Source organism: Rhamphochromis longiceps, linkage group LG1, assembly GCF_057381845.1.
Source record: "Rhamphochromis longiceps isolate RC_006_pf linkage group LG1, R_longiceps_female_GT1.1, whole genome shotgun sequence".
Taxonomy (NCBI): Eukaryota; Metazoa; Chordata; class Actinopteri; order Cichliformes; family Cichlidae; genus Rhamphochromis; species Rhamphochromis longiceps.
Genome location: NC_140557.1, coordinates 951,357 through 969,511, shown reverse-complemented (window position 1 = coordinate 969,511; position 18,155 = coordinate 951,357).

Here is an 18,155-nt window from a genome sequence, read left to right as displayed (position 1 = left end):
TTTGTATAAAGCTTTTACTAAACTTTTACCGGCAAATTTACAAACTAGATTTGAAATTCGAGAAAAGGTTTATAATGTGAGAGGCTTTGGAGAATTCAAATTACCCAGAACTCGAACAACCCGTAAAGGCTTTTGTGTGTCTGTATGTGGTGTGAAAATCTGGAACAGTCTGAGTTTACAATTGAAACAATGCAAAAATATTCATAGATTTAAATTTCTCTACAAACAGTTGGTCTGGTCACAGTATACTCAATGATGGGTTTTAGTGTGCTCTGTAATGTCTGTCCTCTTACCATTGCTGGTATGGATTCCAAAAAATAAAAAATATAATAAAGTGTGCGTATGTATGTACATATATGTACTTGTGTGTGTAGATATATATGTATGTATATGTATGTGTGTTTGTTGTAGTTATTACTGCCTGTTACCTGTGGTAATGCAATTTATAATTTATATATTCTGTATTCAGTTATGAAGGCTCTAATTGTTGGTTGCGAGCTGCCGCTTAGATGCTTGTATCTGCCCGGGGCTGTTGATGGGTCTGTATGCAATGATGGGCGTAGCTGCGGGAAGTTTATTGTTTTTTTTTGTTGATGAGTGAGTATAGGGGTGGGATTTAATAAGTTTTCTTCGTCCCACTCCTTTTTCAGGCAAGTTTTGTTTTTTGTTTTGTGTATTTTATGTTCAATATAGGTATTTGTTGTGCCTGAAAATGAATAAATAAATGAAATGAAAAATGAATGTTAAAGAACAGCATCAGTGTCTTTGTGCTAATCGTTTGAGGTACAGGATGAACAGAGGAAGGAGTGTTTTTCTGTGCTTAGACAGGATGCAGACCTCAGTGATGGCGTGAGACGCCCACTATGACCAATGAGATGCGCTCATCCCAGCTGGATGAAGAAACCCCATTCCCCCATTGTGTTGGCCTCTGCACTTAAACCAGCTCCACCCTCAGCCTCCTCTTTGCCTACACCTGGAAGGAGTGGAGCAGCAGCCAAAAAAGACCAGAACATTAATTACTACAGTAATTACAGTGCAAACCATCATTTGAACTATAGCGTACTGCTATCATGTATCAGAGCACAATAACGCTGTTATATAAATGACCTTAATGTGAAAATGAACGTATTTGAGTAACCCTTTTAGATCAGCGGTCCCCAACATTTTTTGCGTCACAGACCGGCCTTTAAGGTGTCGCGGATAAATACAACAAAATAAAACTAGAAAAAAGATTTATTCATAACACACGTGAAAAGACCCAGGAAAACCGAGTTAACGATAAAAACGATAACAAAATAACGCTGAAAACCGATAAAAACCCTGAAAACCACACATTTCACACCGGAGCCTATACTCTCGCGGCCCGGTACCAAACAACTCACGGACCGATACTGGTTCGAGGCCCGGGGGTTGGGGAGCGCTGGGTTAGATCATTTATAATGACATTATCTACACCAATAATACGGCCGCTGTGAGATTACTGTACTAACAGACCGAACAAGAACATTCTAGGCTTTTTACTGATGAGCAGGTATCTGTGTCTGAGTGACGCTCACATACAGTCTGCGGATACAGGCGTGACCAAAACCCTGACAGAGAGGCTTTAAAATGAAACCAGTCCAAAACCAGTGGGTGATGTCACAGCACGTGACACGTGCTTTCTAACGATTATTTTTATTGTTGTTGTCGTGTTTGGTGTGAGCTCTCTGAAGCCGTGTTTGCAGTGTGTTTTGTGCAGACATCAGCACTGCCTCGTTCACTCGCGCTGTCACGGCAGATTCTCAGGGGACCCCGGGTTCACATCGCTCTCTTACCACATGTTCAACAATAGTGACGTGTTTGTACACACACAGAAGCGCTCGTCATTTTTTTTATTTGCAGCTGGTTTCTCGTCTTTGGCACGAGCTCCCGGTTCTCTCCGTCTCCGTCTGCGGCCTGCTTTCCACCCTGCTCACATTCAGCCTCACCCTTTGTCAGAGCTGCCTCTGACTGAGGCGGCAGGCTCGGATGTTTGGTAATGGCCACTTAGAGTAATCAATGGGCCTCTTTGAAGTTTGGAGATGAAAGAGGAGTTTGACAGCTAATGTGTGGCTGTCCTTTGACGTGAACAGCATGGTGATGCATGCAGGCTTTGAAGGCATGAGGACGCCTTCTTCAGGTTGGATTTATACTCGGCTGCAGAGCTGGCACAATGGCAGCAGCCACTTTCCCTTTCACCTTCTTATCCCCACGCTCTCTCTTTTATACGTTCGTCACATCTGCGAGCTTCTCGTGCAGCTGCTGCTCTTCCTCACCGATGTGTTCATGTTAACATTTTATGCTCGCTTATGCTAAAAGGAAGTGCAGGTATATGGCAGAGAGAGGACTGCGTGTGCCGATGGCAGCCGTTTTATTTCCACAGTAATGGATCCGTATGATCAGCTCAGAGAGGCAGAGCCGGCACCAGGTGGATCTGCATGTGTCTGACATAATAACGGTGGATTCCACGTTTCGTGCGGTCTATAAACTCGCTCCACGGTGGTCCAGAGACCCTTGGGTTCTTCCTCACACGTGCAGGAGGTGGAGGAGGTGAGGATGTGAGACTGCTGCTCTCTCCTCCTCCCCGCGGGGGGAGGAGAGCGCTCAAGTTTAACAGCGTGTCGTAGCAGAGCCGGGCCACATGCTCGTCTAACCTGAAACACATGCTGCGTGTTCGCAGCAGCAGCACTTCCTGTGAGCATCTCTGCGGTCTCTCCTCTTTATTGGAGGTGACGTCACTGCAGCACTCACAGCTGATTTCATTTAACTGTAAACTAAGTGGAGACCGAAACTTTGAAATGCTGTAGTTCAAAGTAATAACCAGCAACAAGTGTCTGTTTCTCTCTTGTATCTCTGATTACAGCAACACAATCCAATTTAAGCTGTTTCCACCTCACTAAGGAAGACTTCTTCCTGGAGAACGCTTCCATCTCTTCCATCTTTTACTATCGAACCTCTGTGCTCTACAAAGAGGCCGTTCTACCGCTCAGTGCAGTAAATGTCGTATTGTACGGCAGTGTCGGACCGCTCGTACCGTTTTAGGGGGTTTGCAGTGCAAACATTACACCACCCTTCAGTTAGAGATGCCTCTCCATCCCCTTAGAGACTGTGTCAGCTCCCAACCAGACAAAAAACAAGCTAAAAATCATAAAAACTGACTTAAGCATAAAAAAAATCACAAAGAAAGAACAGTATTCGATTATTAAGTGATGACGTGACGAATCCTACTTGCGGGCCTAAAGTAGTCTGCGTTTAATACGGCTTTTGTGTTGTTAACATGTTTAATGTTATGTATTTTCTTCTATTTGATCTCAAAAAGCTCCTAAAACAGTCAGTGATCACTGTTGACCTCCCTCGGCTTTTATTGCCGCTAATCATTTATTTAAGCTCAGTTTTTAAAACCTTAGGATGTAACTACAGCCCAACCCATGCAGCAGTATATGAATGACTAACCTCGTATTGTGGATGGATTATCTCAGTTGTTCTCCTGGCTGAAGTTTGGTCCTTTTACAGCATCCTGCCATGCGATTACATTTGTTCCTGACCACCGAGAACACTCACGTTAACTTTTATCGAGTGGAAAAAGTTAGCTTGTTTATATTATGCTAACATAGCTGTGTCGCTAGCGGTCACGTAGCACATCATTATATAGCAGCTAGCCCAACTTCAGTAACCCTACAAACGTCACTGCTGTTTAGTTTTCTGTCTTCATTTATGCTGGAAGTGATAAGAAAGCTGTATGTTTGAATTTGTTTCCAAAACCCCGCAGTCAGGACATGCTATATTGTATTTAGATTCTTCTCTAATTACTAATTACTAATTACTCTTCTAATGTTTTCAGTGCTTCCTAGCTAACAATCATACACAGCAAAATCTCCAGTGTTAATTAGACATGACATTAGAGAGTGTCTATATGAGTCCACTCCTCTGTGTGTTGAATATAACACTGTTGAGTGTTATATGAACACTTTTGACAGTGTTATAATTTTAAAAGTAACCTAGTCAGTTTTGAAGATTAACAATGGCTAACACTGAGCAGTGCTGATTTTCTAACACTGGAATATTTCTAACATTTTGAGTTATTTTCCAGTGTTAGAAAGTCAGCACTGCTCAGTGTTAGCCATTGTTAATCTTCAAAACTGACTAGGTTACTTTTAAAAACATAACACTGTCAAAAGTGTTCATATAACATTCAACAGTGTTATGTTTTGTCTAAGGAGCTTGGAAAGAAAAGCGTCTGGACTTCTTTAAGTTAATTGAAGACGTTTCACCTCTCATCCGAGAAGCTTCTTCAGTTCTAAAGTCAAATGGTGGGGAGTCCCAGATTTAAACCTAGTGGGAGTTTCCCCCCACAGAGGGACAAAGGACCCCTGATGATCCTCTAATCGCCTGAGCCAAGGTGTGAAACTGGGTGTGGGTCCCAATCAGCCAGGGTTTCGGGTGAGCTCATTGTGAAACCTGGCCCCACCCTACCATGTGATTTCCTGAGGTCAGATGGCCCAGGATGTGAGTGGGCGTTAAGGCGTCTGGGAAGGATCTCAAAACTGGATTATAGATGGCAGAGAGTTGGTTTCTGCCATTGTTAAGTCTGTGTTTTGGAGTTTTGTCTTTCAGGTGAACCAGTTTTTGTCTGAGCGTGTTACTGGGTCTGAAATACACCAGGATGTCATGCTTGGAGAAAACTCTCCTGAGTTTCTGTGATACACCGGCTACATAGGGGATGACAATGTTGTTGCATCTGTCCTTCTTATCCTCCCTCGCTGGTGTCTGGTCTTCTTTTCTGTGCCTCTTTGCTGACTTTAAGAACGCCCATTTAGGATAGCCGCACGTTTTGAGTGCTTCCTTTACATGTGTGTGTTCCTTCTTTTTCCCTTCAGGCTTAGAGGGAACATGTTCTGTAGGGTCCTAATTACTCCAAGTTTGTGTTCCAGAGGGTGATGGGAGTCAAAGAGGAGGTACTGGTCTGTGTGTATGGGCTTCCGGTAAACTTCGATGTTGAGGTTGCCGTTCTCTTCAATGTGCACGGCGCAGTCCAGGAAAGGCAGACAGTTGTCCTTTGTGTCTTCCCTGGTGAACTTGATGTTTTTATCCACGGCGTTAATGTGCGCAGTGAAGGATTCCACTTCTTGTGTCTTGATTTTGACCCAGGTGTCGTCCACATATCTGTACCAGTGGCTGGGTACTCTTCCTTTGAAAGAGCCAAGAGCCTTCCTTTCCACTTCCTCCATGTAAAGGTTGGCAACAATAGGTGACACGGGGGAGCCCATGGCACAGCCATGTTTTTGTCTGTAGAAACCCTCGTTGTATTTGAAGTATGTAGTGGTGACGCAGAGGTCTAACAGTGTGCAGATCTGATCGGGTGTGAAGTTGGCCCTGTCTTCCAACGAGCTGTCTTCTTGTAGTCATTTTCTGACAGTCTCCACGGCCTCCGTGATGGGTATGCAAGCTTTTCTTTCCAAGCTCCTTAGACTACGATGACCTGGATGACTGAGAACCTTCACAGACAGTGTTATATTTAACACTCAGAGGAGTGGACTCATATAGACACTCTCTAATGTCAGTTTAACACTGGAGATTTTGCTGTTTACACACTCGTACTCCGATGGATGCATTGGAGAGCAACTTGGAGTTAGTATCTTGCCCAAGGATACTTGGCATGCAGACTGGAGAAGCCAGGGATTGCCACTAACCTTCCGATCAGTACATGACCAGCTCTACCTCCTGTGCTACACCCACCCTGACAGCACCCTGAGACAACGAACATTCACAAATACATCAGGGAGGTGGCCCCAACTGACCACATGCTCAGTGAATACCTCAGGCAGCAGAAACCCAAGAAAGAGGAGGACCCATCATGGAAGGACAGGCCCCTACACTGTATGTACCACCAGCAGAGAGCGGAGGTGGCTGACATCCAGAAGTCCTACGAGTGGCTGGACAAAGCTGGACTGAAAGACAGCACGGAGGCACTAATCATGGCAGCACAGGAACAAGCTCTGAGCACAAGATCCATAGAGGCTGGGGTCTATCACACCAGGCAAGACACCAGGTGCAGGCTGTGTAAAGATGCCCCTGAGGATAAATTCATCCAAGTCACCAGCCTCAGAAATCACAAGAGTAGCTCAGATCAGAGCCCAGACAGATGCCACACACAGCTCCAGTAGCAGACACTTCTCTACACCAACTGTTCAGAGGAGACTGTGTGAATCAGGCCTTTTCGGTCAAATAGCTGCTGAGAAACCACGACTAAGGAAAAGCAACAAGCAGAAGAGATTTGTTTGCCAAGAAACAAGTACAAGGAGTGGACATTAGACCATCTGTGCTTTGGTCTCATGAGTCCACATCTGAGATCTTTGGTTCCACTCGCTGTGTCTTTGTGTGATGCAGAAAAGGTGAACGATGGTCTCTACTAGAGATGGCACGATACCACTTTTTTATGTCCGATACCGATACCGATATCATAAATTTGGATATCTGCCGATACCGATATGAATCCGATATAGTGTTTCTTAATAAAAAAAACTGTTTTTTAAATATCTTGCTGCATTTTGTATAAGTTCATACTCAAGTTTAAAACAACAACTACACTAAAGCTGTTCTGTTATACCTGTATGCAAAAAAAAATATTTCATAGTACAGCAATACTGATCAATCTAATAAACTTAAACCTACACCATCCTCCCTATTCTGGTATTTTAAAGAGTACTTAGCATAAATATTAAGCAACCTAACTAATAGGGTTCCAACTCCTAGCAACAACAAAGATAAATAAATAAAAAATAGGGAACCACCTCATGATGCTTAATCGACGTAATCAACCTTAATTTGATGCAGTTTTAAAAAAAAAATGCACAGAAATCAATAATTTTTCAAGAAATATTAAATAGATTCAACATCTTTCTTCAACAAAATTGCAGACTGCACAGATGGTACCTTCCCAAAGGAAAAAGTACTATAGCTTACTAGGGTATATTAGACTTAATAGTTACTATATACAGTAATTGACTTCTATTCATTTTGCATCAAATTAAAACTTTGGGTGTCAGATAATTATTTATTAAAAGCTAGACATTTTAAATGAGAATAAGAAAGAAAAGTATGTCTTTGTGCCCCCTTTTCCCTGTTCATGCCCTATCGGCCCCCCTGGCTAAACTTTGCTAGATCCGCCCCTGCACAGTTACAGCCGTCAGCTGCATAGAAAAGGATCCTGGTGTAGAAAGTAATATTAAATACATTCTAACAACAGCTGATCAAGCTTAAACGTGCTGCTGTTGTTCAGCCGCTGGTTTCCTCTTTCTGGTGCAAAGTGGGCCAAAGGCAAACTACAGACACGGACTCGCGACAGAAAAGCCGATCAGCTGATCATTAAGCAGTTTCATGATTGAAGTAGCAGCAGGAGAGGCAGTCGTTTGTTAAGCTTAAGGCAGGAATGTTTTACAAACATTCAGAGATGGACTTACACACTTGCTTTACTTCTCTCGGGATAACTTTGTCGGAGATGAAATGCCGGGTTGCTAGCGAAGCTCCACATGCTATCCAGACCACCGACAGGTCCCGCATGCCACAGCCGCTCTATCACGTGATGCATACTGCTCCGACGTGCTAACGTTCTGAGGTGAGTTACGGCGTGTTGCAAGTTTTGTGAGGTGCTTTCGTGATATTTAATGGATCGGATTACATTTTTTATTTTTCTCCGATATCCGATCCAGTAATTTAGGTCAGTATCGGACCGATACCGATACGTAATATCGGATCGGTCCATCTCTAGTCTCTACATGCATGGTTCCCACTGTGAAGCATGGAGGAGGAGGTGTGATGGTGTGGGGGGCTTTGCTGGTGACACTGTTGGGGATTTATTCAAAACTGAAGGCACACTGACCCAGCATGGCCACCACAGCATCCTGCAGCGACACGCCAGGACAGCACAATGACCCCAAGTGAGGAGGTGAGAAGGAGAGTGATGGAGTCCTGGCCTCCACAGTCACCTGACCTAAACCCAGTGTAGATGGTTTGGGATGAGATGGACCACAAAGTGAAGGCAAAAGGCCAACAAGTGCTCAGCATCTCTGAACTCCTTCAAGACTGTTGGAAACCATTTCAGGAGACGACCTCATGAAGCTCATGGAGAGAAGGCCAAGAGTGAGCGAAGCAGGAATCAAAGCAGAGGAGAAAGAATCTTTGAAAGAATCTAAAATATAAAACATGTTTTCAGTTATTTCACAGTTTTGTTTACTACATGATTCCACATGTGTTCATTCATAGTGTTGATGCCTTCAGTCAGAATCTACAATGTAAACAGTCATGAAAATAAAGAAAAACATTTCTTGATTATAGATATTGAAACAAAAGGTAAAAAAATGGTCTGTATTTGTATAGCGCTTTACTTGGTCCTAAGGACCCCAAAGCGCTTTACACTATACACAATCATCCACCCATTCACACACACATTCACACACTGGTGATGGCAAGCTACAGTGTAGCCACAGCCGCCCTTGGCGCACTGACAGAGGCGAAACAAGTTTTAATCAGCGTGGTACAGGTGTTGTTGGGTTATTGCCTAGTTGCACTGTAGGATGTGACAATAATGAAATGCTACACTTTAGCTGTTAGCAGTGACTCGTGGTCAAAGTAGGCATTTAGTTTACTTAAATCCTTGAATCTCTCCTTTCCTAATGATGTCCCTCCATCTATTTTCTTACCATGTTAATTTCATTGTCCTCATCTCGTCCTCACTTTGTTACAGCTAGTGTTGCAGTAGCGTCCTGTGACTGTCTGCCTGGTCACTAGTTGCTACTACGACTACTGTCTCTCAGTTTTTCAGCTCCACCTGTTCACCATTTCTTCCACACTAAACTTTTTCTACAAGCTGCATGGGCGCACAGCAAAGGTAGGTGAGGGCCCGGTCACGTTAAGAGACTTGATAGGGCAGTCCAGTCAGTAATGAAAATGCACGAATGGCCTGCTGTCAGTGCATGTACGGCTATTGTGCAGCAGCCTTTCAGCCCCGCCCATCGGTCCCAAAGTACGTCGGCTGACCGGGAAAGTGTTCAGGATGCCAGATTATGAGTCCAGCCCTGCTGCTGGGCAGCATTTTTGGATGGTTATTGGTTACGCTGCAGTGATAAATATCTCAGCTAGCCAGGGAATGCCTTCCCCCGGAAAGGCTGGAGGAGGTGGCCGGGGAGAGGGAGGCGCTTAGGCTGCTGACTCCGCATCCCAGCCTTGGATAAGAGGAAAAAAAATGGCTGAATGGATGGATGTTTAAAAACTATGCCAAAATGAAAATTTAGTAGATTTTACTACAGCTAACTGCTGTCTCAGTATCATTTCACCAACACTAACTGTGTTGAATGGGTGGATGAGACACTAAACATGTCTCATCCACCCATTCAACCACATTCATACAAGCACTTTTTTCTACACCAAAGTGCTTTCTATGTAACACACATACACACTCATGAACACATCAGAGAGCAACTTGGGGTTCAGCATCTTGCCTAAGGCACGCAGAAACTGGAGACTGAAGCAGCCAGGCATCAAACCCACAACCTGCCTATTAGTAGATGACCTAATATCCCTCCCGAGCTGCAGCCACAGTATTCCTTCATTATGTCACCTGTTAGTAGGTGGGATATATCAAGGGGCAAGTGAGCATGTTGTCCTTTGTGTAAGATTGATGTTAGAAAAAAAAGGGCGATTTGAGCGAAACCTGCAGGTCTGTGGGGCTAATACGTTGGTGCAGATACCACAGCACGCCTTCAAAGTTTGCAACTCGGTCCACATGACAGGTAAAATCTGCTGCACTCGTGTTGATCCGTGAAAATCGGAAAGACTCTTATCGCGAACGCTGCTTTGCAAGAAAGAAAATAAAGGCACATCATAGGTTAAAGTGTGAGAAAAGACTGTTTGGCTGAAATGGGCACAGAAATAAAAGCAGACTTTTGCGGTGGCCCCCTTCTTAATCGGAGATGGTGCAGTGGTCGTCTGATCCAGATTCAGTTTCCCCCTCTCTGTGGTAAGCTCCTCTGTGTAAAATATCTCTGCACCACGAACACCACAAAGGCTTACTTATCTGGGCATTACCTATTAAAGGTTTAAACCCCCGCGTCTCTGATAAACACTGCCTATAAGGCTTTTATCTCCTCTCGGCCTTATCGCACTCTCGAAGGTCCTTCTCCCGAGGCGCGGTAATTTGTTTAATTAAAGTGTCATTTTGGGAGGGAAATATAGCTGCGACCGCAGCCGATGCAAAGAAGTTTAGCAGAGCTGTTGATGTGCAGCATTTCTCCACCTCTGCTGCTTCTTTTCTCTCCACGGCTCAGATTTAGATTAACTCACAGCTGTATTTTCTTCAGATATTTGCAGACAGTTAGCCCAGGCAGCCACACAATGAAAGTGTGTGTGAGAGCAGCCCGTTAGCCTGCCTCTAAATGGAGCCCTGAGAGGATTGGCTTTGTGGCCCTGCAGCCTGTGTTGTCAGCACTTTGGGCGATTTGTGTGCGATTTCATTAGGAACCAAAATAACAGGCAGATGAAGAGGAGCGAGATGGAAATATGCAAAGTGTTGCTGCAGTATGTGCTCTTAACACTCGACGCGATCCATACGGCCTCTCGAGTGCACATAAAGCATCCCATCACCGAGCACATCATCGGCGCTTGTTTGTCCTCCTCAGAAAGCTCTGAGCCTGGCGAAGGCTTTTATCACCTCCTTGCTTTAGCCGCATTTTTTACACACGACACTCGTTTTCATTTAACGTTGGAGAGAAAATGATTTGATGCGTTAAACCGCTCACGTTTAGCAGATTTTGAACAAGACTATTTCAAAAATAAAAGCAGATTATGATCTCTCACAGCTCTGCTTCCTGATGCACTTCTACCTGAAATTAATCAGATGAGTCACCACAAAGAGAGTCATCGAGAGAAGCTGCGAGCAAAGCTTTAAGATAAACATAAACACACACAGACATACAACCAAGCAGACAGACACACACACACACACACACACACACACACACACACACACACACACACACACACACACACACACACACACAAAGCACAATGGGCACGTTTTTTGTTTAAATATATGTTTTAATCTGTGACTGCAGAAATCCTGTGGTGGTTCAATGTGCTGAAACCTGGAATAGACCAGTAAATCCAATAAATTCATAAAAGTATGAATACAGTAATAATTCAGATCAACAGCAGGTCAGGAAGAAGAATGAGGTTTGAAGGAAGAAGCAGTCTTGAAATCTGCAGGTATGTATTTACTGTGGTCCCTCGTTTATTGCCTGAGTTACGTTCTAAATGCAGTGGCTTTCAAAAGTATTCGGCCCCCTTGAACTTTTCCACATTTTGTCACATTGCAGCCACAAACATGAATCAATTTCATTGGAATTCCACATGAAAGACCAACACAAAGTGGTGCACATGTGGGAAGTGGAACGAAAATCATACATGATCCCATACATTTTTTACAAATAATTAACTGAAAAGTGGGGTGTGCGTAATTATTCAGCCCCTTTTGGTCTGAGTGCAGTCAGTTGCCTGATGAGTGCTAATGACTAAATAGAGTGCACCTGTGTGTAATCTAATGTCAGTACAAATACAGCTGCTCTGTGATATATATATATGTAGTTCAATCCCCTCAGTTCTGACTACCTTCCCTCTCTTTGTTACCATCCGACTACACTTCTCCAGCCCGAATGACATTCCAATGTCATTGCTGTATAGCCTGGTAGTGTGGATCAGTGAATCGATGTCTCGTTCACTCTTGGCATACAGCTTGATGTCATCCATGTACAGGAGGTGGCTGACAACTGCTCCGTTCCGTAGTCGGTGTTGTAACTTTATGCAGCGTTGTTCCAACTGCTGGTTTAACGTGGGTTGCGGTCAAAGTCAACTTTAGATCAAGCACAGAGGACTGAGACGAGGCTATGGTGGAGGTCGGGTCTTTTTACTCAGCTCCCTTTCAATCACATACAATACCACAGTACCACCTACTGGTGGGAGGTAGTAATAGCTGCTGCTTATTGCAATATTCCACAGTCGGTATCGGTAGCCAGTCTTGTTAATGATCTCACTGAGGGTGTTCAGGCCTATGCAGAACAGCAGTGGGGACAGAGCATCTCCTTGGTAGATCCCGCACTTGATGGTGACTTGTGCTATGGGCTTGGAGTTGGCCTCTAGTGTTGTCCGCCACATCCCCATTGAGTTCCTGATGAAGGCTCTTAGGGTCCCATTGATCTTGTACAATTCTAGGCATTCCAGTATCCAGCTGTGGGGCATTGAGTCATAGGCCTTCTTGTAATCAATCCAGGCAGTGCACAGGTTGGTCAGTCTGGTCTTGCAGTCTCGGCTGACTGTTCTGTCTACCAGTAGCTGGTGTTTTGCGCCTCTGGTATTCTTGCCAATTCCTTTCTGTGTCCCGCTCATGTATTGACCCATGTGCCTGTTTATCTTAGCCTATATGATGCCTGACAGGAGCTTCCATGTGGTACTGAGGCAGGTTATTGATCGGTAGTTGGAGGGGACCGGTCCCTTCTTGGGGTCCTTGGGGATCAGGACCGTCCGACCTTCGGTTAGCCATTCCGGGTGTCTCTCGTTAACTAGCAGCTGGTTCATTTGTGCTGCCAGACGCTCGTGGAGTGCAGTCAGCTTCTTTAGCCAGTAGGCGTGAACCATGTCGGGCCCTGGTGCTGTCCAACTCTTCATACTGGAGACCCTTTCTTGGATATCTGCCACTGTGATGGTTACTGGACCCTGTTCGGGGAGGTCGCTGTGGTCTGCCCTCAGATCCACTAGCCACTGAGCATTGCCGTTATGGGTTGCGTCCTTCTCCCATATGCTCTTCCAGTATTGCTCCGTCTCCAGCCTTGGTGGTGCTGTTCTCTTATTATTATTGTTCCCTTGCCACTGAGAGTACACCTTTGCTGGTTCTGTGGAGAACAGCTGGTTTATTCTCCTGCCTTCTATCCCTCTGGTGTACCTCCTCAAGCGGCTGGCCAAAGCTGTGAGTCTTTGCTTGGCAGTTTCCAAGGCCTCAGGTATGGAGAGTTTGCTGTATTTCTTATGCACCTTCTTTGTCGCAGCTTTCTGCAACTCCGATAGTTGGCTAACCTCCCTCCGTGCTACTTTGATCTTGCCCTCTAGCCTCCTTCTCCATGGAGGGTACTGCCCCTTGTGGCTGTTCAACTTGTAGCCAAGCATCTCACTGATCACTGCTGCTGTATTGTAGATCAGCTTGTTAGTGTCGGTAATCGTGGTTGTAGGTATTGTCCGTAGTGCTGCATTAACATCATCTAGCAGACCTTCTGAGGGTACTTCACGTAATCTTGGTAACCGGCTACGGGGGATCCAGGTTTCTATCCTCTATCTATCCTCCCGCAATACCTTGGCTCCGTTTCATCCCCTCGGCTCTGTCTCCTCACACATTTACCCTGTCACTGTATATAGCCCCTTCACCGCTATCCCGAGCCCGTGTGTGTTTCTGCCACTAAATCCACCCGTTTAAATTCCCCTAACAAATATGCTGCTGAGAATATAGCCCAGAAGAAGCGTATAGTATAGCTTTTATTTTGGAAAGAGCCATTTCTCTGTAATAAACTCTCTTTTTCCAAAGATGAGGGATTTCTCGGTCAGATAGATTAATTTTTTTATTACTTTGTTGTTTCAGCAACATTAAATTTAAAAACTGTTAAAATATATATTTATAATTTTAATAAATGACAAATTAAAAAGGCATGAACATTTTTTTGTATCGAAAAAATATCGAACCGTGACACCAAAGTATCGAACTGAACTGTGAATTTTGTGTATCGTTGCGTCCCTAATATATATATATATATATATATATAATATATATATATGTGTGTGTGTGTGTGTGTGTGTGTGTGTGTGTGTGTGTGTGGACATACTCACACACAGACACACACACCTCTACACAATAATGTAAATGTGGTAGATAAGAGAACAATAAAAGAAGGTTCTTTATTCTTTAATGGTTCTTGATAGTTTAGATTGTACATGTTTTATTTAAAGTTTAACTTGTACAAAATTTTAGTTTTGTATAAATTCAGTAATAATTCTTGTTTTTAGTCATTTGTTGTGGGATGAGCTCCAGTGGGCAGAATATTTGTATCAGTAAAATATATGAAGTAAAGTGAACAGGAATATATCTGATGCTCTTTATTTATTATTTACATAGAGAATGAGGAGCTTTGGACCCAGTGCCGACCCCTGTGGGACTCTTCCCTGTCTTCACAAATCACTGCCTGCTGTGAAAAAATCTTTTCACTCAGTTCAGTGTCACGCCTCTCTAAGACCTTTCCAGTTTATCGGATAATATAATATAATATAATATAATAAGTTAATATCAGCAGTGTCACAAACGTGTTGTCCAGTCACTACAAATTCCATCTCCAGTTGTTCGGTGAATGCCGTGGATGTTGATCCGATTGTGACTCTGCTAATATCTCGTGTTTAGTTATAACTCTATGCAGTCTATGGATGAAGAGCTTTTTGCAGTATATTGGAGAATTGCCTTCATGTTGGTGTGTAATGATTTCTGCTCTTTGTCCCCACAGTGTGACGGTTCACAGGTTTGCTTACTGAAGTCTTTCCTCTTCCACATTTTGGAGGAGAGGCGATCCTGTAAGCGGATGTCAGTTCCTCCGAAACCCAGAACTATTTTCTCTCTGGTATTTTCACTGAAACCCAGAAAACCTTCCTCTGTCAGCACTGAGGACTCTTGCAGCCCTCTTCGTCCTCCATCCTCCTCCTCACTGCAGGTGTTGCTGCGCTGCAAAACTATCTGATGATAGAAAAATGTCGTCCCAGAATTGTTCTGCTGGGGGACAGAAAAATTATTTCATTTAAGATGTTTTTCCTTTAATTTGGTTTGCACCAAAAAGTGTTGCTAAAGGAGAGAAAGTGTAAAATCCAGTTGGAGTTTAAATGTTGGCGCCTGCAGGCGGTTTCATAGTGAACAGTGAAAAGAGGCTATGAAAGCTAAATTATGCAGGAAAAAATAATGAAGCAGATCTGTGTGAGCGTGAGGTTGAGGGAGCGAAATGTAAAGAGTGTCTATCATGTGGCTGTGATTGGCTCTCTCCCCGAGACATGTTTTTAAAGCCCTGACGCGTTATTAATAAAACAAACTCTAATAGAAATATCATTGGGCTTATTTTTCAATCAGGCCCAGCATCGCTGCAATCCGCAAAGCGTGACATTAATTAAAGATTGATGGCCAGGCCCTTCATCTGAGCCACGACTGATCCTGTAATTAAAATGACAAAAAAAGATTTATTTATAGAAATTTGTTCAACTTGTTTCATTTCCTTGTCAGCGGGGCCTGGGTTTCCTCCTTTAGCGGAGAGAATTAACGCGCACATCCTCCCCCCCTCGTCATCCCGGACTGATGGACGCTGTCTTAATGAGCAGAAGTTTGTGCTCGTGGGCTTGCGGCAGCCTCGAGGCCCTCGGAGCTCCTCCTTTTCAGGCCAACTTTTCAAAGGATAAGAGTGAAAGTTTCAATGACCTTAGTTCAGCAGGAATTCAGAGAGAAAAGCAAATACAAACGAAACAGCTTTGCATTTTTATTTTGGTAAAGTAATTATGCAGTCTCTTGGAGTTTGACGTGCTTTCTAATGAGTTCTCCCAGGACCTCTTTTATTTGTGTGTTTGTTATTTTTAAGCTTGATTAAGTCCCCTTGTATTTAGTGCCGAGAACAATCGAATCAAGAGAGGGAAGATTAACTCACTTCACCAGCATCTTCAAGGAGGTGCAAACATTTGCCTTTTCTTTGTGCTGAAGTCGGTCCGAGGCCCGACCTCCGTACATCACTGATCTCAGATCAGCCGGATGATCCTGGATCGCCTGATCTCGGTTATACTGATCCTGTTTACTCTTATACTTATATATACTTATATACTGATCTGAGAAACATGAAATGCTGGAAACCGTGATCAGCTCTGATTGGATGGATTACCATACCATCTTTATTTATAAAGCACTTTAACATAAAACCAGAGTTCACAAAGTGCATAAGCAAAGTAAAAATAAAATAAAAATAAGATAAAATAAGATACAATAAAATAAATATATAAATAAATAAAATAAAATAAAATAAAAGATGTTAAAACAAATTGAGTCAACCCCCCAGGCCATTATGAGATTTTAAACCAAATAAGAGAATTTTAGAAACAATCCTAAAATGTACAGGAAGCCAGTGGAGTGAAATTAAAATGGGGTAATGTGCTCAGACTTTCTTCTTCCAGTTAAAAGATGAGCAGCAGCATTTTGCACAACCTGCAGACACCTAATGGATGCATCACCAACCCCACAATACAGTGCGTTACAATAATCCAGCCTAGATGTAACAAAGGCATGGATTAGTTTCTGAGCATTAAGTGCCGCCCTTTCTATCTGCCCCGTGAGTTCACCTCAGTCATCGCCACGGCGGTCTACATCCCACCCCAAGTGGACACAGGTATGGCTTTGTCCGAATTACATGATGTGCTGAGCTCGCTTCAAAACAAGGACCCGGGCGCAGCCCTCATTGTAGCAGGAGACTTTAACAAAGCGAACCTCAGACAAGTCATGCCAAACTTTTACCAGCATGTCTCGTGTCCAACGAGAGGGGATCGGATTTTGGATCACTGCTACACGCCATACAAGCAGGGCTACAAAGTGTCTCACACCCGGCTTTTGGGAAGTCTGACCACAACGCCATCTTCCTCATTCCCCAGTATAAACAAAGCATACGGAGGGAAGACGTGACCACGAGGGAAGTAAAACGGTGGACTGCCCAATCAGAAGCTACGCTACAGGACGCACTCAACGACGTAGACTGGGACATGTTCAGAGCATGTGCAGTCGACATCAACGAGTTTACGGAAGTAGCAGTATGCTTCGTCAATATGCTAGCGGAGGAGATTATCCCCACTGCGAGAGTCACCACATTCCCAAACCAGAAACCGTGGATGGACAGATCGATCCGCACTGCAGTAAACGCCAGGACCGCCTCCTACAACGCGGGTCTCGCCACTGGCGATATGAGCGCCTACAAAGCGGCCTCATACGGCGTGCGGCGCGCGGTGAGAGATGCCAAACGCCGGTACCGGGAACGTGTGGAGTCCCGCTTCCACCAGGGCGACACACGGAGTATGTGGCACGGACTACGCACCATTACGGACTACAAAGCCAGGGACACTGCGCCGATCAACGCCGACTCTGCATTCACCAACGAGCTTAATCGGTTCTACGCTCGTTTCGAGGTTAGCCAGGCGGCTAATGCTATCTACCGCCTGACTACCGAGGACAGTGACGTCATCAGCGAGAGACCGGTGACCAGCATCGCGGAGCATGACGTCCGAGCGGCACTGAGGAGAGTGAACACAAGGAAAGCGGCGGGGCCAGACGGCATCACCGGCCGTCTGCTGCGCTGCTGTGCTGACCAGCTAGCAGGTGTGTTCACTTACATCTTCAACGAGTCCCTGGCGAAGTCTGTGGTCCCCACATGCTTCAAAAGATCCACCATCATCCCTGTGCCCAAGAACAGCAAACCCTCATCCCTGAACGATTACCGGCCAGTTGCACTGACCTCGGTAGTAATGAAGGTGTTTGAGAGGCTGCTGAAGAACATCATCTCCTCCTCCATCCCAGACACCACAGATCCGCTGCAGTTCGCCTACAGATCCAACAGATCCACAGAGGATGCCATCGCCCACGTCCTACACACCACTCTCAGCCACGTGGACAAGAAACAGGGTAACTATGTGCGAATGCTGTTTGTTGATTACAGTTCAGCGTTTAACACAATAGTGCCCTGCAGACTGTTCACAAAGCTGAGGGATCTGGGACTTAACAGCCGTCTGTGTGCATGGGTGTTGGACTTCCTCACTGGCAGAACTCAGGTGGTGAGGGTGGGCAGGTGCTTCTCCAACAGCATCACCATCAACACAGGAGCACCTCAGGGATGTGTCCTCTCGCCACTGCTCTACTCCCTCTACACTTCAGACTGTGTGGCCACCCATGGCTCCAACACCATTGTGAAGTTTGCTGACGACACAGTGGTGTTGGGTGCCATCTCCAACAACGATGAGGCGGCCTACATGGATGAAGTGAAGAATCTGGC